This window comes from Numida meleagris, chromosome 6 (assembly GCF_002078875.1).
Source record: "Numida meleagris isolate 19003 breed g44 Domestic line chromosome 6, NumMel1.0, whole genome shotgun sequence".
NCBI classification, from domain to species: domain Eukaryota; kingdom Metazoa; phylum Chordata; class Aves; order Galliformes; family Numididae; genus Numida; species Numida meleagris.
In genome coordinates, this window is record NC_034414.1 from 57113527 (window position 1) to 57135809 (window position 22283).

The window sequence follows — 22283 nt, forward strand, 5'->3', positions numbered from 1 at the left end:
CTCTCCTCTTTTTGTTTTCTTTTTTCTCTTTTTTTCCACCAGAGAATAGTAATTTTACCTTTTACAAACAATTTGCTAACCTGCACACTTCTCCTACCTGCCCATCTTGAAATCCTTGGAACTGCAGAGCTTGGCTTTGGGAAGTTTGCGGTGGGAATGGGGCTGAAATTTGAAAGTTGGGCTATTAAGGTGGCAAAACACTCTGGGAAACTCTCTGAATGTTTCATGTCTATTCTGGAGTGTTTATGTACCATCCATTGCACTGGCGATATCCACTGAGGAATAAGAGAGCTCACAGCTGGAAGGAGAATTTCTCTCTTCAAAGAAAACCTTTCATGATTTAAGAGCACTCTTTTTACAGATGAGGAATTGAGAGAAAAAAAGGAGTTGTAAAATAACAACAATCTGTTTTTGATTATCATCTTCTTCCTCAAGTGCCAAGGACTGTAGAACCAGCCCTGCCCCTTTCCCCTGCCCCTTCCCCTTTCCCTGTAAGAAAGTCATAGTACAAATCCATCCACTGTCCACAACAGACCATAGAGGTATGGCCAAAGTTACGTTTCTTCTTTTAAGAGTTTTGAATGCCAGAATGAACAATCAGATAGATCTCAAGGAATTAAATTGTTGCTCTAATAGTTCCTGCCCCAGCCTGGCATACAACTCTTGGTTCAGTGGCTGTTTTATCTGCAGAAGAGAAATTTAGTGCATCCTACTGGGATGAATTCAAGCCTAAACACCCTATTCCTGAATTTCTTTGTCTACATCACGCTCTGTTCATTGCTTCACAGAAGATATGTTGAGTTCTGGACTGGGGACTCAGGAATGGAGTTGCTGTTAGGCAGCGGGCTGGTTGGTAACCCTCCCTGCAGCTTTGTTTTCTGTGGTTTTTGCAGTTTTCTACATGTTTTTTATTCCTTCTCTCATTACATGTTGTGCGGGGCAGGGATCCATTCCTGCTGTTTGTTTTTTATCAAGACAGAATCCTATCTGAACTAGGGTTAAATGGTTAAAATGAAAATCTTTCACACACGTTCCCTTGCAACATGGTCCTTCTCGATAATGCGTCTCATTTATGAAAGAAAAACAAACCTTTGCTTTTTGAATGAGAAAATGTTGCACCATACAAATTGGCAGAAGCCCAAACGTGTCCAGGAGAATTGACTGTTCTTCTTGGAGCTAACATTCCAAATGCCCCTTTTTTCAATTAGCTCTTTCTTTTCCCAAGCACTAGTCAATCTGCTCCTCTTCTGGATGGTTTAGGCCAGGATTAATAACTGAATGCCTGGCTTATTCTGATTTTACCTGCAGGTGCAGGTCAAAGAGCTAGAAAGCAGTCATACTTCAGTAGGGCTTGCAAGAGTCCGTGGTTCATCTTTGCTCCAAGACAATGGGGTCATCTTACAGAAATTCCTGCCACTCTTTTCTTGTCTCTGTTGTGCTAACCAGAGAGCAAAGGAAAGAGCCACTTGGTTCCTGAGCTTTCAGATGTCCAATGGATTGAGAAAACTGCAGCTTCTTGAAAACTTGCTGGCTGGATCTTGTAAATAATGAGAAAAGTCTCTGGCTGTTGCCTTGGCCACATCAAACTTTTCTCCAGACAACCAGAAAATGCATGTTTCCTATTAATCTTCCTGGCTTTGATGCCAGATTCATGGGTTATGGTCTGTTCGTCCTGAGAAAATGTTATCTGAGTCAATATTTAGACAGAATAAGCCTTAATCACAACATAGTTATGCTTCATTAAAGAGGTTTTTCATTCGCTTCATTCGGAAAATAATGCAGAATGTACCAGAAGCAAACAAATTGGGTAGATTTCCTATTCATGAAAACCTTCCTGTTCTTCCATAAAAATAAAGGGCTAATTACTTATTCAGAAGCCTTTCTTTTCTTTCTTCATAGGAGGAGCAGGGATACATTTTTGTGACCTTGCTAGTGTAGAGAGACTTGCCAGATAGTGCCCTGGTTTCCTGTTGCTAGAGTAGACCTGAATGACAGACAGTTGTCCCATTAACCCTTTCCTTGGGTACCAGGGAAGGAACAAACCCAGGCACCAGTACATGCTGGGGCCATCCAGCTGGGAAAAGACTCCACAGGATCGGTCCTGGAGTCACAGTGGACACCAAGTAGAACAGGACCCCAGCAGTGTGCCCTTGATGCTAAGAAGGACAATGATATACTGGGCTGCATTAGGCAAAGGATCACCAGCAGATCAAGGGAGGTGATCCTTCCCATCTACTCAGCTCTTGGTGAGGCCACACCTGGAGGATTGAGTCCAGTTCTGGGTCCCCAATGCAAGAGAGACCTGGACATGCTGGAGAGAGCCCAGCGTAGGGCCACCAAGGGTCTGGAGTAGCTCTGCTGTGAGGAGAGGCTCAGGGCAATCCCATCCATGTCCATAAATACCTGAATGGAGGTATAGAGAACACAGAGAGGCTTTGCTCAGTGCCCTTGCGGAAGGGCAAGGCACATCCAGGTCTCGGGAGTGTGAATATGTAGAGCAGAGCACAGGCATGGCAAATATGGCCTCAGAGCCCCTCTGCGCAGCCATGTGGCTGTATTACCATAGTAACTGACCATTCAGCTGTCCTTAATGCATTTCTTTATCCTCACAACATCCTGGCAAGGTAAAAATGTGTTTTTGTCTCCACGTAGCACAGAAGAGGCTGTGTGCAGTGGCTCACCCAGGGGCACGCGAGCGATGCCGTTGTTCCTCCTGCAGCCTAGAACAGCACAGAAATACCAACGTTGTCCCTCTTTCTCACTGTAAGGAAATAGGTTGTGGCTCCTTCTTCCTTCCTACACCCACAAGTATAGTCCAGGCAAGCAGTGGGGAGGCTGCAGAGAGGTCCGTCCCTTTTTCCAGGGCATGGAAGAGCAGATGATTTTGCCTGCAGTGCTCATAAAAAAAAAAAAATTGATTTCTTTCATCTCTTTCCTGAGCAAAGGCCAGTGCTGAGCCTAGCAGATTATTCAATAATGTCCCATAAAAATATTAAACTTCTGTATCGGAACCAAATTAAAATTGTATTTCATGATGTGAACAAAGGTACCCAAGTTGACTTCGTCTCTCGCCCTCTCCTTTTTCAAATTTAATATCGCACAGAAGAGAGAAATGAAATCTGTATTTAAGTGACTGTGGAACATTGTGCATTTAAAGTGCACAGCAAGTCACTCCCTAAAGCACTCCATATGATATGTAAATCTTTTGATCTTTCACAAAATGCATGAGTTCCATAAAGAATAATGAGTACTAGCTTGGGAAGTACAATATTGACTGTCACTGTAGTGCACTTAGCCACAATTATTATTTGCATGGCTTTTGCAACATAACTGGAGGGGAGAGTCCTGTGAATATTTTTAATGCATTCTAATAGCTGCTAAAAGAGATTTTATTTTATAATAGATGCATTCTTTCTTTTGGGTCTACAAGCATTTTTTTTTTCAATTTATTCATTACATTTTTTTTTTACTCTTCATAAAAAAGCATCTATGGGGAAAAGCAGAGGAGCATACAAGTCCTGAGGAAAGAAACAATTGATGTCCTGCCCTGCCATTAGCTGCAACAAAGCAGGGAAATTGACAACGTTTATTTATTCTTCCAGCCAATGAGAAACGTTTAACGTTATAAATGATCTTAGAAGTGATCTCCCTGAGGGATCTCAAAGTGATGCACTCTTTGAGGTGCATTTGAGATTGGCCAAGGTGTAAATGCCTGGAGATCCCTTAGGATCAGCTTTTCAGTAATAGCAGAAGTTGGCAGACTCTTCGGCACCAATTCAACGTGTCGTTGCTCTTGAGTTTCACCATGGGAAGGATTTTAGTGCCTGGCTCTGGTGGCAGCGGGGGCTTATTTGCAGTACTAGCTGTGGGGAAGGAGAAGCTGAGCTTTACAGTCTGCATGCTGAGCCCTTCCCATGTTTCTTCCCAGCTTTCCAGTGATGCACAGCGCAGTTCCTCCTGGAGATGGGCAAGGTAACCTTGCCTTCCAGAACCAGAACTTTCTCTCTTTGGGACACCAGCATCTTGTTTGACCACCCAGGAGATGCAAAGACTGTAAGCTCACAATGTGAGAGAATGAGGTAAGAATAACAGGTAGAACCATCACAAAACCCATAAATGAAATATAATTAGCTTATTACTATTAGTGCTTTCTGGTTTCCTCCTGAAGCTCTCAATACCCATCTGAAGGTCTTTTTGAAGGAGTTTGATGTATTTATTATTTGCCCTGCTATAAAGCCTGGAAGCTGCTTATTTCATAGAACACACCTTTCCATCTGTCAGGGAGCAGTGATTCGCAATAGTTCTTATTGATCTGGTCTCAGGGTCTGGTTATCAGGGCAAGTAACTTTTTGTCATTTTTGGCCTCGGTTTCTCTGTGTGTAGAATGAACACAGTGATGTTCTCTTTCTTTGTAAAAGCACTTTTAGGGTCTGAGAAGAAAATACTGTAATTAAGTCATACCTGAACAACAATAGAGCATTGCAATAGACAGCTGCAACTCTGATGTGAACCAGGCTTCCAGAAGTCACGGTAGCAAAGAAATGAAGGACACTTTATGAGCCCACTGCAAAAAAAAAAAAAAAAAAGCACATTTTTACCCAAAACTGAATGTATGATTTATTTTTTTTTCCACCTGTTCCACCTATATCACAACATGCACAGGATACAGGACTTGAAAAATTTGTTCTGTCAGTGGCAAGAAGGCATAAAAATCTCTTTCTTTGAGCCAGATACATCACTGGGACACACCATTCGCATTTTTTCAATGGTCTTATCCTTGAAGATTTCAGTTCTCCTCAATGTTGTATATTCCATAGATTTTCAAAAGACTGGTAAACATACAGAGGATGGCATACACTTTGCCAAGTGAATTGTTTCCAGTTTCTCTTCCTGGTGTTGAATTTTCCTACTTTCTGTTGCATGACTTTTAGTTTCCCACTTTAGAAACGTTGTTCTATTCACAAGTCCATCTCTAATGATGAGAAATAGGCAGTGGAGTTTAGGTTGAATGGCCATATTGCTGTATGCAGAACAGGAACTAGATTGGTGGTTTCATGTCTTTCTTTTTAAATCCCTTTTCTCAATATCATTCCAACAATGAATTCCTCTGTGGGAACATTTATTAGATACAAGCTGCACCAGTTCCCAAAAATCTACAGAACTTGTTTACCTGGTAAGACTTGTAGCAATTTTCCATAACATATTGCCATTTATTATGCTCTGGAAAGGCACTATAAAGGCACTTTCAAGAGGAGAAAACCAAGAAAGATTATTCATTTCACATCCTCGTGCAATTCTTTTGTAGGTGGCTTTCAACAAAGGGTGATATTGGATTACATTCATTTTGGTTCTTAATAAACTAGTAAATCTCCCATTGTTCTGTGTTGTCCAATTATAAAAGCAATGAATATGAGACTAAGCACTTCAAGATAACCATAGCTTTAAAGATAGACAAAAAGCTTTATAGATTAGGATCAGAATAAAACTGCCATTTTTGTAGCGTTTTGATGAATAATATTTTGTGAATTAAAGCTTTCTCTCTTAGGAATGTCAATAAATTACTCTTTAAGTAGGAACCACTGCAAATCTCAGGAAGAGTTTCCTGATATCCAGGCTGCTGAAAAGGGAAGGAAGTAAATCCTTCCCAGAAGTCATTTCCTTGCTGTCTGAAGAGGTGATTATGGAGGGTATTTCTTGAGGCCTGTTTGCCTGTAGGAGGGATCTGTTGGGATTTTCTTCCTGAACCATTTCTGTTGCCTCCTGTTTACGATATGGTGCCTTTTTGCACACGCTTCTTAGCTATACTGTATTCCAAGAATGGATCCTTTAGCACTTTATAAAGGCTTAATTGGCAATAAAAGCTGTCATTAGCATTTTGAAGGCAGGATTTGGGTATTTGCTTGCTCATAAGCAAGGGTTTCCAAAGTGGGAAGAACTGCTTCTGAGAGGTCTCTGGAGGTAATGAATTAAAACAGTACTGGCAACTGTTTTAAATACACTGGGCAGAGGCTGGACCATTTTAGTAAAATTTTAAGCATCACAAGTTGGGAAAAAAAGAATTGTAAGCCTCAAAGTGCTCAGTGGGGTCATGAGCTGGGATCATTGCCTTGCTCAGCTCTGTAGGAATTCATAGCTTGCTTACAGAAACATCTATTAATCTACTGACTGCCAACAGATTCTTTGTCAACAAATCCTTAATGGAAAGTAGAGCCCTCCACCTGCTTACTCCTCATATTCCTAACTTGCATGCAACCTTCCGAAATTGTCATGTGGCATGACTTAGTGCTGTGAATTTGTCCATTGGCAGAGGAGAACCAATGACATCTGGCCCTCTCTGGTGGTGACACAGGATAAATGTCCCACCCAGTTGCTCCTCCTAGTTGTATGCTAAGGCACAATATAAAAGGAATGTACATGCACAGAGTGGAAAACAGGTCATGAGAGATGTGGGAAGAGGCACATGGACAGATGTGGGGAATGTCTAGGTGTCTGAGCCCAGGCATCAAGCCTTTGTATCATCCATGGAAAGGTCCATCACCCATCTGTACCCTTGGCTTGGGCTGGGATGAATTTTTGCATCATAAACCTACTACAGCCCCAGAGAGAGCCTGAATCGTCTCTCTGAATGCAGTATGGAAGGGACACTGTGCTTGCCAGGTCTGGCAGCAGTATTAGGAAGCTCAAAGGAGAAACAAAAACAGAAGAGAAGATGCTTCCCTGCCGTCACTCCTCTCCTCACACGTCCCCTCTCACTGCTTCCCCGAATTTCAAGCACTTTTGTCTCTTCTCGGATAGCTCTTCAACTCGAGAGATAGCTGCTGGGTAAAAATAATTCTTTAGCTCAGGATTGTCAGTCCCATCATGGGACCGTGCCTGAAGATGCAATCACACTTTTTGATCAGTTCCGCTGGAACAACCTGTTGTCTTTTATAATAACATTTCCATTGGGAATATTCAGATGCAGAGTCTAAAAAGAACCATTTCATAGCATACAGACAACTACACACACAGTGACTTTGCGTTTTTATCTTTTTGATTTTCCAGTGGGTGTATTTGCTTATTTTTTCTTTTTTTCAGACCGCATCCATCTGCTTCACCGTTCCTACAAAAGCTAGTTTACATGCAATAATTGCCATTAAAAATGGGGGGGAGGGGGAGAAGCTCATTGCACAAATACATTGTTTTGCTCCTTTTAAAGCACACAGGAGCTGCAAAACGACGCGAGGTTGATTGATGGATGGCTTTATTTAATTGTTACTTTCAGAAACATGTTCTCTATCTTACTTATAGCAGGTGCGGGCTGTGACGTGGCATTTGCTCTGGTAATTATGCAGGTTTTTCTTGTAAATAGCAGAACAAGCCAGGATGAAAGATAGCGCTGCCCTCAGGTTGTGGGAAATTATTCAGCTTTCTCTTTACCAAATTTCAAATGATACGTGTAAATGATAAGGTCGCTTTGATTCCTGCTGCACCTCCCACCCCCCGTTCTTTATTCCTGTGGCATAAAACTGGGAGAGAGGGAGGGAGTGGGACTGAAGGTGGATGTGTAGAAGGGGAAGCTTGTGCTGCAGCCTGCGATGAGCGTTGTTGTTGCAGCGCGGGAGGAGAGCAAAGGAGAAAGCTGGCTTGTGTGCCATGCACTGTGGTACAGCATTAAAAGGCCTTGGGGTGTGAGAGTTGAAGTGGCCTGTTAGTAGGGCTGGTGCTTTCCAACGTGGGGCAGTGCAGCTGACCTCCCAGCCAAGTGCCCATCGGCTGCCTATGTCAGGTCTCCTCACGTATCCTTCGTCCTGCACTTCATCCTGGACGCTTTCATGTTGATTTGTGATAAAAGATCAACAACTAAATCCTATGCCCATGCAGCAGTGTTGAGATTGCATGCCTCCCAATGGCCTGAGTGATGCAAAGATGTATAAAATCTCCAGGCAGCATTTCCAGACTTGAGTGCCTGAAGTTTTCCACCAGGGTCAGCATTTCCAAAGAATCACGGAATCATTAAGATTGGAAAAGATCCCGAAGCTCAACCCCAGCCCACCCCCACCATGCCCACTGACTGCGTCCCTCAGTGCCACATCTCCACGGTTCTGGAACACCTCCAAGGGCTGTTGACCCCACCACTCCCTGGGCAGCCTGTTGTGGTCTCCTCTTCACTTCTTGCTTCGGTCCTTTTGCAATGCAAATCTTTGACGACTCACTTTGGTCCTTTCCAAATGTGAACCCTGGGTCTGCGGCCACAGCCAGGTGACTTGATGTCTGCAGCTCCATTCTGCTGTGAGCTGCCTGGTGTTTTACCAGATGTACTGAACACTTGCACTTTCCACTGAAATCAAGAGGAACTGATGGCGTTTGGCATCTACTGGAAGCACAGCCTTGCTACTGAAGGCAGTGTGTAAATAACAGTTCTGAAATAGGCACCCTCTGGAAGTGCTGCCTTCTTTGCTCTATAGCAAGTGTGCAATGAAATGAGAACAAACCCGACAATGAAAAATGTGCATTCAGTTTATATAAGAGCTTAGCTGAACAATGTAATATTTCAATGGAAGGTGCAGAGGATGTATACGAATGAGAAGCGGTTGATTGTTACCGTGTGTCTATCAAAACGAAAATAAGGTCATTCACAAATCTTAACATTCTATGAAGGGGAAGAATATTTTTTTTTAATTAGGATTAAAAATATTATCTACTTAAAATGTGCCCATGCATATAGTTCTGGCATAGCCTATGGCAACACCTATAATTTTGAAATAAAACTGTTTTTTCGAAGAAGGAAGTAATTTTGAGTGATAACTAATTTAGATAGTACTAATTATATTGGTTGGAACTTGCAAGTGAGTCAATGGATAAAAAGTTGATTAAAGCAAAGTTATGAAACAACAATAAAAATCCCTAGCTCTGTTCTTTAAGATGTTCTGAGCATTTTAATGTTTGTTCCTGCCTGCTCTTTTAGCTGGGCTGGAAGAGAATGTTTCCATATAGCTGTTTGGAGAAAAAATGAGAGGAAAACATAAGTTTAAGAACAGTGTGTATATTGTGTATATTGGAACAAGTTGCCCAAGGAGGTTGTGGATGCCCCGTCCCTGGAGGTATTCAAGGCCAGGTTGGATGTGGCTCTGGCAGCCTGGTCTAGTGGTTCTTGATCCTGCACACAGCAGGGAGGTTGAAACTCGGTGATCATTATGGTCCTTTTCAACCCAGCCCATTCTGTGATTCTTTGTTTGTACACCCTGAAATACTGCTTAAGAGGACGTAATAATTTGTGTAGTGATGTGACTTACCTGATCCTTCGGTGTTCTGTGTTTTGAGGCGATGGTCAGTGTTACTGTGGTTAAGCAAGCAGGCGCTGATGAGATTTGTGGACGTTTCTGTCTCCTGCAGCAATGCAAGCCTTTGCATGTAGTTGCTCTCTATTGGTTCTTCTAAGTCAATCTAATGTCTTAGGAAGTGATGCAAATACACCTGGACACTTTATATGATCTCTTTTGGAAGTGCACTCCCTGCATGGAATCCCATAGATCAAAAACACCTCATATCTACTTGCAGCTATTTCAGCTTTGCTTTTACAGCCTGCAGTGAAAGCTGCAGCCTTGCTGGCTGGTAGCTGGACAGGAAGGCTTCAGTGTAGGGATGGACAAATCCATTTGTGGCTGTGGGCTGGATCCAAACAGAGGGATGGAAGGAAAAGAAGAGCACAGGGTTGACGGCCACGTGGTTGCGCTGCCCCGGCTGAAATTCTGCCTTCTCTCTATTTTTCAAGTTCTGCTGCTGAGGAAGCGTGCTTAATTAACCCTAGCAGAGAGCAACCACAGTCAATGCTAATTCTGTTGATTGCCCTATTCTGTTTCTCCAAGCCAGGTGTTCCCTACTCACCTGAATGATTTACACAAGAAGAAAGCAAGCTTAGCAAATGTTCCTGAGAAATCAGGAAGATCTGATGGAGCTACAAAGGGAAGAAGCTGTTGCTTTTATCTCAGCTGCTGGGTCATATCTGGACCCTATCCTGCTTTCACATAACATCTATTTTTTCCCACCATGCTGTTGCTTGTGCCCAGAAATTTCTCCAGTGAAACCTATTCTTTTGCGTTCTCATCGCTCAGATTTTGCTATTTCTTGGAAATGAAAAGAGCCCCAAGTTGAGAACTGCATCACTTTGTGCATGGAGTTGAGCTGCTGCTGCCTGCAGACGTGATCCTGCACCTCTGGAGCCCCCCAGAATGTGGAGGCACAAACGCAAAGCAGCAGAAGAAACAGAGGGCAATATGAACCTGCTCACGCTTTGCTTGTGTGGTGCTCCTCTTCACCAGGTTGTGTGAAGGTTGGGTTTTTGCATTTCGAGTTGTTTTCCTGGGTAGAAAATCATCACTGTGCACAGCTTTGGCCGCGTGTGCCTGAGGATTCTGCGTGTAGCACAAAATTCTGACTGTGAAGTGAAGAGACAATTTTACCATTCTAGTTCAACTTCGTCATCATTATTACTGGTGTTTCTAAGGCTCACATTTTATTTTCTTTTAGTGCATATTTGCTTAATGTACAACCCATGGCACCCTATGTGCACTTGAGCACTTTGAAAGGATTTTGTTGTTTAAAAATAACAAAGGCAGGGATAGATGTTAAAAGAAAGGGAAAAAATAAGTAAGAAATGAAGATACTTAATATACATCAGCTAGACTGTCTGTAAGCAGCCTGGCATAAGTCGTCCTTTAATAGAGCTGTAAGAATAATTAATTTTTCAGTTCAGTGGTCAAACTGAAAAACTGAGGGAGGAAGGAGAGGAGGTGAGTGGGTGGGAAGAAACAAGGAGAAATGTTTGGGTCAACCTGAAGCAGCAATTTCTCATTTTCTCTCACTGAAGCGAAACAAACACATGTATTATCTGTTCCTTTGAAAAAACGGCCCTTGCTGAGTTTCTAAACAAAACCTTCCTTCTAGAAGCAAGGCCTGAAGATCCTGCGTAGCTGATGGTGACACGGATCATCTTTACTGCTCTGAAATTTCTTCTTCCCTTTTCCTTTTCTAGAAAAAAACCCACTCAATAAATTTACCAGTAGCGTGTGAAGAGCTTTATGAAACGTGTGATTAACCAAAACCTGCTGCCCAGCTCCAATCTGCTTCTGCAGCAGTGTTTTTCAATACTTCTGGAAGTAAAACCAAAGTTTAAGTCATACTAACGATGAGTTTGCTTTTCTTGATCATCTTTTCAAGGTTGTTTGAAAAGGAGCCCTCATGCCCTTGGGAATATGTTTTTCCTAGGGTACGGGATGTATCATGGATAAGGCCATGGAGTATCTCAACAGTCCTGAATTCTTCAAGCCTCTGCCACAAATCATGGTACAGACATGGTCCTACCATCCTCTTCTTTCCCTGGGCAACCTGACCAGGAGCCTGACTTAGTGGTTGGCAAACCTGCCCGTGGCAGGGGGGTTGGAACTAGGTGATCTTTGAGGTCCCTTCCAACCCGAGCCATTCTGATTCTATGACTCAATGATTCTTCTTCTTGTAGGGGCCGCTTGTTTTCACCGTATTACAAACAAACCCAACCAAAAAGTGTGTATAGGTGCAGAGCTGATAAACTCATAAGAGTGCATTTCTTTGTGGGAAATCAACAGAGATCCTTAATACCAGAGATGCATTAAAAACATGCAAGCAAAAGAGGCTGCTACAAGAAAAATCTTCGAAGGGGTATTATCCAATTAGTACTGATAGCTCTGCTAATATGATAGCAATTAATATGTTGTTTGTGAAATAAATAGGAGAAGACCTAAATATTCTTTGGAGTTACATATGAATAATGCTCTAATATCTGCTGGAATAATTATAATGAAGCTGTAAGTATTCTCTCATCAGTTGTTTACTGAAATAGCAGTCTATTTAATCAGTAGCAATGCATTCAAGGTGACTAAATATTAAATATGATTGGCAGCTTACTGCTTGGACTAAAACGATTAAGTAACATGAGAAAGAAAGTGACAGGTGACTTCAGTCCCCTCGAGGAAACATGCCCCAGCCAGGAAATGGGTTGGGACTTCTAATAATATTGCTAACAAATAAGTGCTGAAATGTTTGCTTGCAGCAGTCAGTCTGGAAAGGAATGCAAATCCTGTTATACATCTTTTTCATCTTGGTGAGGTTGCAGTGGCAGCACTCACCAGCTCTGAGGTACCATGCATTTTAACTATCCTGCAGAGACACGTGCTTGCTCAGGAGGTGTTGGATGGCCATGCCAGAAAAGCCCCTCCAATCTTCAGCACTGTGCAGACAGACCATTAGCTGCACGGTATCTCATGTTCACCCTTTTTGGAGTCTTTCCTTATTGCATACTCCATTATTTTGGATTCACTTGGACAAACGGGGTGAGGGTGAGAGATGAATTGCAAATCGGTTCCAGGAGAGCCCTCGATATCTGTGTGAATTGGTGTTTGCCCTGGGCCCTGATCTGCAGTTGCTGCTGCAACTGTGGGAAAGGACTGCAGTAAGCAAGACATTTCCATCAAACTGTCTCACAGAAGGATGCAAACTAATTCTATCTTTGAGTTTCACAGCCAGTGAAAGCATTTACTATTTTGACAAAGTCCATGTTTCCAAGGCTCCTAAATCTAATGTGATCTTCCATGCTGGTAATCAGGTAGGTCCTAGTTGTGTGTCAGCTGTTTCTAATGCTTAATCAAAGCCCAGGCGAAGACAAATATTTGTGAGATGTCTGCATGAGAATATGCAGTAGTGTCACCTTCCTTTGGGCTACATCCTGATAACCTGGTCTGGTTTTTGGGTGGTTCAGTGTAGAGCCAGGGGTTGGACTCAATGATCCTCATGGGTCTCTTCCAACTCAGGGTGTTCAATGATTCTGTGACCTCACCAGAGGAGTATTTAACTCCCTAGCAGGCCACAGTTAAAGCACCACTCTTCTTTACCAAACAGAACAAATGCTCATCCTGGAGCTGCAGAGCTCTGAATTCAATCTAAGAAATCGGGACACATCTTAGGGTAAGAAACTGGCAGGGGTTATGCAGGACATCCATAACTGGTCTAAAACCTGAGTCCAACTCTGGTCTTCCTGCTCAACGCTGTCTTTTCTGGCTGGTCCCTCAGGGTTCTCATCAGCATCTCCCTCCTTTCTGGCTCTGTGGAATAGGTGTTCAACCATGAGACTGCTGCAGAGCCTTGCTGCAGTCATTGAGGCTGCTGTTGTCTGCTTCTCAGCCCAAGCAGCCATACTTAGGAATTTGGGGGGCTTGGGGCAGCTACAAGGGCAGCAAGGGAGACACGATTCTCTTTCTGTGTCCCTGATGGGATCCTAAGTGTAGTATAGACATGAGTGTCAATGCCCTTTTACACAGAAAATAGAGAATGAATTCCAAACAGTACTGGAGACAGCTGACCCTTTTAGCACGATGCTTAAATATTCTAGTGCCGTGCCAAGGCAGCATGTGCAGAGTAAATATTTTAATCCCTAATTAATCACTTTGGTTAGATTGGTAAAACAGAAGTCTAATGAAAATAATTTGAAATTTCCTTCATGAATAATTGCATTGTTCAGGGGATTCTGGGAAGAGTCAACTGGCTGACCTTCCATTCTTGGGCTGCTCTATTGCTATGAGACTTAATTTGTGTCCTCCAACCCTTTTCAGTCACCGTCACGAGATTAGAAATACCTTTCATGCAGTTTAGCAGCAACTATGCAAAAGGACAGTGCAGTCAGCAGAGAGGTAAGAAATTAGCACATGCTTCCCTGCGGTGAAACACATACAGTATGGCACATAGGACAGGGGCAAAGCTTCTTTTCCACTCTGTGCCCCTTTATTATGTCCTGAGCATGATGGATTGCGTCGTTTATTGAAGTATTCATGGCCATTTTTAATTAGAGATGTGAGGTCTGCGGGTGTCAGAGCTTTGAGTATTTACAGGATTGGAAAAGAATTTGCTTGTTGATAAATCCTGGTGACCGACACCATGAGTCATCCTGTGGCTCCACGGAAATTCATTTCCTCCTTCAGGTCTTGTCTTTCCGGTGTTCAGAGTCAGCCCCCAGTCCCGTCTAGACAGGATAGCTTGTAGGATCAGAATTACATCTCCTGCCAGAATCAGCCTACATTTCTCTACAAATGCTACAGTCCTCTGTGGAGCAATGATTTAAGTGCAACAAGGTCTGTGGTCTCCCATCCCTGGAGGTGTTCAAGGCCAGGCTGGATGGGGGCCTAGGCAGCCTGATCTGGTGCCTGATTTAGTGACTGGCAACCCTGCCCATGGCAGCAGGGCTGGAACTGGATGATCTTTGAGGTCCCTTCCACCCCGAGCTGTTCTGTGATTCTATGTGGTTGTTCCACAGGGAACTTTTGCCTTGCTAAAAACACCACAATGTACTGTCTTCTTTCTCTTTCTTGCGTGTGATGGCTGCAACAAAGGACTGTGCAAACTGGGAGCGTTCATGAGAACAAGTTGTGTTGTACAGCCAAGCATTTAAAAAAGGGCCAGGAGCATAATGGATAAGGACTGGATTTCTGGCTCAGGGAGATGAGGAAGATGGATGGACTAGATGATCTTAGTGGCCTTTTCCAACCTTAATGATTCTATGATTCTATGACTCTACTGTGCTTAGCTCAGAGATGGAGTGCACAAATTTTGCACGTAGTCATGGGCCGTGAGGTAGGAATTGACAAGGGCAAGGGTCTTGGATCTTAGTTTGGAAGGTGGCTGACTAGAGGAGAGGAGCTGAACATGGGCCAGAGTTCTTGTTTAGGAAAGTGAATAGTTTGGTAGAAACTGGATTGCTGGGCCAGGAAACGTGAGTATCCTTGCCAGTACCTCTAGCAAGCAGAGAGTGTGAATGAGCACAGCTCAGACCAGTGGCATGTGAACAACTCCACTAGAAAGTGTTTTCCACCCATCAAAAAATGTTTTTTGAGAGTAACATATTTAAAACTTTGAGTTTTGTTTAGAGGACGAACAGCAATCACTGGTCCTCTGCTAGCAGCTTTACCTGATGAAGCCAAACCTTTTGCTCTGATTATCACCTCATAGCATCTTGCAGTCTCCCCTTTAATTTGCTTTTTTTTTTCTCCCACATTCACTATTTTACTTCTCTATTCATATGCGCAGATGACGCTTATCAGCCATGGAAATTTACAGATATTAAACAAGCTACAGGAGGGCTCTGATATTGTTCCCTCAATTCAAGATAAACCTATTGAGAATTAAGGGAAAAATTATTAATGAAAACTGAATGAGAAGGCTATAAAGTTCAAACAAAGTGTGTTCCCTACCTCACAGGATTTGGATGCATGCAAAATTTCGTGAAAATTACTCATAAAATGGTATATTATTTCACATCTTCGGGCAAAAGCACTATTGAAATATTTTCATTCAGTGGAAAATATATTGGGTGATAATGATATTTAATGTACATTTAACAAGGAGATAAAGAATATGAAGAGTTTATTGCAAAAAAAAAGTGACCCTCTCTACAGGATTTGAACTTGCTACTTCTAACAATATAAAACAAAGCTTCTACCCCCTGGTAGAGAAAATGTCATCTCCAGTTGAGATGAAGATCAGCTCCTGTAGATGAATGTCATGGAAATGAACCTTGGTTTTGTGTGTTGAAAACAGGCTGTGAGGAAGGAAAATGTATCTGTGAGAGTGTCCAGCAATAGGGTAAATATTTGGCAATTTGAGTTTTTGGGGTGATTATCTGTGTATCAAAATGGAGGATAAAGCTTAAGATCTTACCTCTCCACTACAGAGGGAGTATTGCCATCATGAGTGGCAGTAGGAGCTTGGAGAACAGAAGCGAAGTCAGAATGTGCAGTAAACCAACCTTTATTTTAACCTGTTCCTGATCTCAGCATCACCTCAAGGTGAGTTCTGTGGATTGCCCATAAAGCAGGGCCTTGACCTAAGAAGAGCCCTGCTGAGGAAGTGGACACTGGAAGCTCAAGGGGAAGGTAATGGAAAACAAAGGCTGAATCCCTTTCTGTCCATTGGCAGAGCCAGCATGGCTAACAGGCAGAGAAAGAACCTGTGGGTCTTTAGGACTTGCTGGGAGGGATTCAGATTTGCTTAATAATACCCAGATATTCCCCCAAAAACAACAACAACAAATTGAAAAACTAAAGATTCAGATTCCTTCGCAATTCTCTCATATGTTATTATTTTGTCATAAAGGATGTATGAGAGAACAGACAAATTAAATCATCTCTGCTTTTCAACCTAGATTTACTGGCTTGTGCTTTCCGTCTTCAATGAGGGAGACAGAATGGAAGCACTACTGAATATCAAACTGAACCAAGGTGATAGGAGGCTGACATCAGCTTCATAGCCTCAAAACCCATCCTATATTATGTTTTGATCATGGACAAACCTTGTACCCCTTTGGAGGAGAATGGAGCGAATACAGCCATGCAATGCTGCAGAATACTGACCCAACACTGGCAAACATGAACAGTATTGACCCAAATATGGGGAGAATCAAGCACTGTCCAGAAAATCAGAGCAAGTGCCGTTACTAATATTGGACTATTGCTAATCTGAACCTTGTCTGGAGTATTGAAGAGAGCACAGAGAGTGCTGAAAACCATCTGAAATCCTGGGCGAAATCCAGACAATATTTTTGCAAATTAAAAACTGGCATGTCAGAGAAACTCAGAAACTACAAAGGCACAGGAAGCCTGATGCTCTGTGCAGCCTGCTGACTAAAACTTGCTGCTCAGGGTTCCTAGAGAGCCATTTTAATTGAAAGCGAGAGCATCTTTTGCAAAAGGTTGGGAAGTCCTGCTCTAATTGACTCTTTCTGGGGTTAACTGTTGCAAAGAATGAGTCAGATCCCAGCTCCGCCGCGAGCACCGGGAGCCAGTCCTCCCCCATCATTAATTACTTTGGTTGCGTTTCTTCATCAGCACCGCTTGGATCTATCGACGAGATCCCTGGCGCCTTGCCAGCACCACCACTCTGACGAGATAAAACACTCTGTGTGGGGAAGGGGAGGGCAAGCCTTGCTTGTTATTGCTTCTCTCTTTGATGCTGAATTGGTTGGTTCTCCCACACGGACCTTTCTGTACAGCTCCTTCCTTTAACGGAGCCGCAGGGTTGTCATTGTCGCTTTTGTTTGGTTGTTTTTGTAATCGACCTTCCAGCATTTTGGAGGTTTGTAATCTAAATGAACAGATTCCTACAACTGGTGTGGCTTGGATGCTTCTTCCCAGCGTGTCAGCTAACCGCATGCCTTCATGTAGCTGTAAATTAAGGCAAAGGTGGGGACAAAGAGCCCCTTGAGACTTCTGTGTGCTAAATGGTTTTCAGTTATAGCTAAGTTGTGGTAATATCTAGAAGCAGTGCCAGTGGAGGTTCAGGTTGGATATTTGGAAAAATTTCTTCTCCAGAAGAGTGGTCAGGTACTGGAACAGACTGCCCAGGGAGGTGGTGGAGTCATGGTCCCTGGAGGTGTTCAATAAAAGGGTAGATGTAGCACTGAGGGACTTGGCTTAGTGGTGTGGTGGTGATGGGTTGATGATCTTAGTGATATTTCCAACCTTAATGATTCTATGATTCTGTGAAATCCCAGCTGAATCTGTATGCAGTGCTCAATGTGAAATGCCTGGAGGTGGGACTCCGCCTGCACCTTTCATGGAAAATGGGTGTCTGCAGAGCCAGACAAGGTGCAGACTTAGGAGCAAAGGCTTGATGAGTCCATGTTCCAGCAGGGCAGGGTTAAGGAAACAATCTATGCCCTGCAGTACAGAGCTACTGTGTACCACCCTGCCCAGGGCTGCTGCCCACTTGTTTACTTTGGCTTCCTCAGCCCAGTTTCATACCCTTGCCCTGCCACATTTTTCAGCAGAAGTGTGATGGTTTTATCCTTTCCAGAGCAGCTGCCACATATTCTATGGAACTCCTATGGACACCTCACCAGACATCTAGGAAGAGAAAGGGAATGGGAGAAATGATGTTATATATTCATATTGGGCTTCTCTTGTAGGCAAAGTCTCTACACAAGGCTGCTGCTGCATCCATGCTCCTACGAAGGGAGGTTTCCTGTAGGAGAGGTGTTTATGTGGACTGGGTACCCAGCTACTGAACTAGGGGAGCTGCTGTATGTGGGCATGGACGTGGCTCCTTGCTTGAATCAAGCTGTTCAAGACCACTCCACTGCCATTTGCTTTGTCAGAGGGAGGATGAGAAACATGCACCGCTGGTTTCAGCTTTTTGATCTCTTAGATTATGTTGTCTCACCATGAGACCAGCCAAGGAAGAGAGACAGAGCAAACCCAGAACAATTACAGCACATTTACTGCAAAGGTTTACATGTTTTGCTTGGAATTTTCCCTACCAACTTTAGTTAAGTTCTTCCAAAACCAGCAAACGCACACGGCATTAGAGAGGAAAAGAGCACGTATGCATGTGTGTGTTTGCTGGATGGGATTTTTCAAGTTTTCCTCCATCTAATGAAAATTTGCTTGGCTGTCCCCATTGACACAAGCTGTAACCAAGCTTCGGGTGGACTGATACCCTGTTGTATAGTCCCAGCACACTCATGTTATGTAGTGAGAGCTGGTGGGGGTAGCTTTTTTGCTATTAAGCCTATATTCTGTGCTAAGCATGCACAAAACTATATTTGCTAAGGCCTCCTGTGGCATAGCTGTATTATTTCTTTAAATATTCTCTTTGGATCATTGATGGCATCGCTGTTTTGCAACGTGCCTGGAACATCAGGGCCTAATTCACTGCCACATCCCTAAGGGTGCTGCTGCTGCTATCACTCCTGCTTGTGAGGTGTGTTAGTGGAAAGCACCTCTTCCTCAGCAGGGTATCCTCGGGGTAAGTGGCTCCCTATCTCTGCAAAATAGTACACATTTCATTTGTCTGCATGAGGGTTATTAATGAAGGATGTCATGAGCCCTCAATGAAACAAAGTCTTTGGACATGGGGACCCAGAAAAATGGACACAGTGTACTCACAAAATGTTCTTAGTAGCACATGTGAATTTCTTTGCACTCAAATTAAGGAGGATTAAAGCAGCTAAACTGTTGTTGCTCAGTTCTCTTGGATCATGTGACAAAGCCTGAATCGCTTTTAGTCACTGGTATAGGCCTAAGTCAGTCCCTTGATCTCCAAATTAATTTTTGAATTGAATGATTGTGTGGGGTTTTTTTTGTCCTAATTGAGTCTTCAAGTGAAAAATGCTTAGCAAACAGATGGAAAACTGAGGACAAAAGACTCTATTATGTAATTAAAAAAAAGGGAGAGTTCACCACAACAGTTTGAAATTAGTACTTGGAGGTTCTGTTTATTTTTTCTTAATAAAACCCCAAACAGTAAACGATACACAGTGCGTTTTGCACAGCTTGGTGTAAAATCATGAAAAAAGGAGAAGGTGGAAAATTCATACTGGCAGCTCTTGTAACGGATAATACAAAGTGTCCGAGCAATTTATTGATTCACTTCTCGTTTTCCTTTTATTGATATGGCAGAATCAACAGTTTTCCCAGGAGGAAAGAGGTATTGAGTGATAGCAATGCAAAGCTCAACAGCAGGTCTCTTGTTTCTGGAAACCCTGAAATTCCCCCTGAGAAAACACAGGCTTGGTTCAAATTCTGGAGGTCCCTTGGGGCACTGTAGGGTTATCTGGTTCCCTAGATGCCAAGAAGAAGCTCCAGCAATAAGCTAACAGGCTTTAAATTTGTACTGAGGGGGTGTATGCAACGTCAGGACCCTTCTGTGGGATGCGCTACATGTACTGTGCACTCTGAAATCTGTGTTTTTTTGTACTCAGATGAAGGTTGATGGAGGGAGAGTGTGCAGTGGGCTGCTGGGCTGGTAAATGGAGGTACACCAGTTTGTGGTTCACAGGAGACGTGGCAGAGATGGGCACATAGCCCCCACCCTTAGGACAGTAAAATAACTTACAAGGAATTTCTTGACTCTATACAGAATCAAGAGATGTTTGGTCTCAATCTCATGTGTCCATTGCTGTTGTTATTAGTTTGGGGTGATTGTTGTTTTCTTAAATCCATGATACACTGAAGAAACCCTGCTGTAATGCCTCTGTAATTTTTCTGCTGATGAGCTGCTTCTGCTTTCCAAAATATCAGGTTTGGCTTAATAGAAAAGTCAGTCCTTGAGCATCTAAGATAGCAATAGGCTGAAAAGAAGAGGAATGAGATGGAGCTTCTTCAAGGTGCTTTTCTGTGTTCAGAGCTCAGTAATATCTCTGCTAACTAGCAGGAGTAAGTGGGATTTATCAGAAGTTCTGAGGTCCAAATAGAAATCCAGATAAAAACCATTTACCCATTTGGTTTCTTTCATACAGCTAGCAGGTAGTGTTGCTCTTTGCCCATGAAATCATAGAATCATAGAATAGTTTGAGTTGGAAGGGACTCTTAAAGGCCATCTGGTTCAACTCCCCTGCAATGAGCAGGGACACCCACAGCTCCATCAGGTGCTCAGAGCCCCATCCAGCCTGACCTTGGGTGTCTGCAGGGATGGGGCACTGCCACCTCTCTGGCTGACCTCTTCCAGTGCCTCATCACCCTTATTGTAAAAACCTTTTTTTTCCTTATATCCAATTTAAATCTCCCCTCTTTTAGTTTGAAACCATTTCCCCTCATCCTATCACAACAGACTTTGCTGAAGAGTCTGTCCCATCCCTGGTGTTGCTCTGCTCTTTAATAGGAGCTTCTCGCTGTATTTATGCTAATTTTCCAACCATTAGGGCACATATCTTTGCTAGCTTTTTAGCTCCTGTAGTCCTGACAACTAAATATTTTTAAAGCTTTCCTGATTTACAGTCATCCCTTAATATTATAAAATAGAGAGAAACCAACCAAAGAGCAATTAATTTTCTTTCATCATTGGGAGAAGACTTCATTGAGGTGCAGAGATAACCAGAGCAAGACATTAAGGAGCTGCGTTTTGGTACCTTGGCATTTGCTTCTATGAGCTTCTGCCACATTTGGTGGATGATTCACAGTTTTCTGCTTGAATGGAGGTTAGACAGAAACCATCAAGTGTACCAGGCTCTACCATGGCCCTGCATGGTTTGGTCTTCTATCTACGATCCATGGAGCTGCTATGTTCCTCTGAGAAATTGCTCATACATACTGTGGAAAAGAATTTGATTCTGCTTATTCAGAGAAAAAAAAAATCAGATTTCCTGACATTGCTTGTTGATAAGTAGCGGAAAAAGATCTGGCCAAGTGTGTCCATGTATGGGTGAAGGGCATTTTCCCCAGTGAAGCATCCAGACAACACCTGCAAATAAATAAGCTTCAGAGAAACCTAGATGGCATCAGACCCTCGTGTCAGTGCTGGCATTTCTCTCTTGCTGGGATCTCACTCTGTAAAGGGATAGCTTCTGCATGTAAAGAGGGAGCAGGATGGTCTGGGCTATGGACAATGAAGAGGGAAACTCTGCTCCTTCCTTAGGCTTCTGCCAGTGCACCCCACAGCTCTCCACATCAGAATCAGTAGATCGACTTTCCTTTGTTTTAGTGATTTTCCTGCATGAGAAGTTTGGAAGGTTTATTCTCATTTTGCCTGAAATAGCAGCACATGAACTGGGGAGGAATGGGTCTAGCCCTTCATTAGCGTCCAGTCTCTGCAATGTCAGCAGTTGTTTCTTGCCATCACAGTGTAAAACCCTTTTCCCTTTCACTTCACATTATTTCTTTCCGCAGAATGCTTTCAGTGCAGATAATGCACATGAAGGTACAATACAGCCAGTTGTCTGAGAAAAGAAGCCCGTTTTCTTCTAGTGGGTGGTAGGTAAGAATTACTAATCCAATCTGCTTGAGTTAACGCAAAACAAGGATTAGGGTAAAGTTCCCGAATATGTTAATCTTCCTTTATAGAAGTAAACTTTAGCACCGCTATCAACCCCATGGTTTATGGTTCATGGGAACAATGAACCAATTAAACTCGAGCGGAAAAAAACCTTGCACAAGTTTTCTGATTGTTACCTAATACTTTGAATTCTTTTGATTCTTAATTATTTGCCACTGTGTCATAGGCACAGGAAATAAAATGTTGTTTATTATTCATTAGGCTGTTTCTAAACATATCCATAATTAACTGCGTCTTATTGTGGTTGTTCTTTTCATCTCCCCCTCTATGAATGTAGCTATTAAATGACACGTAAGGTCCTGGGTCGCTGATATAATTGTTGGCAGCACAAACTGTCGGCTTACTGGAATGGTTGTGCCTATTCATAGTTGGAGAGTTGTGGAAAAACATGTGGCCTCTCTGAAGAAAGGAAAGGGTCAGACAAAGCCTTTCTCTTAGGTACTGGGAAGGAAAAA

At 42.9% G+C, this 22283-nt stretch overlaps 1 long non-coding RNA gene across 1 annotated transcript in view; it reads left to right on the plus strand.

The window, feature by feature from the left end:
• LOC110401171 overlaps nucleotides 1–22283 on the plus strand; it is a 122895-nt gene that overhangs the window by 43730 nt on the left and 56882 nt on the right. The window contains exons 5-6 of the long non-coding RNA XR_002440298.1: nucleotides 2653–2763; nucleotides 3929–4079. This is a non-coding gene — a long non-coding RNA (uncharacterized LOC110401171). The remainder of the gene's footprint in view (nucleotides 1–2652; nucleotides 2764–3928; nucleotides 4080–22283) is intronic.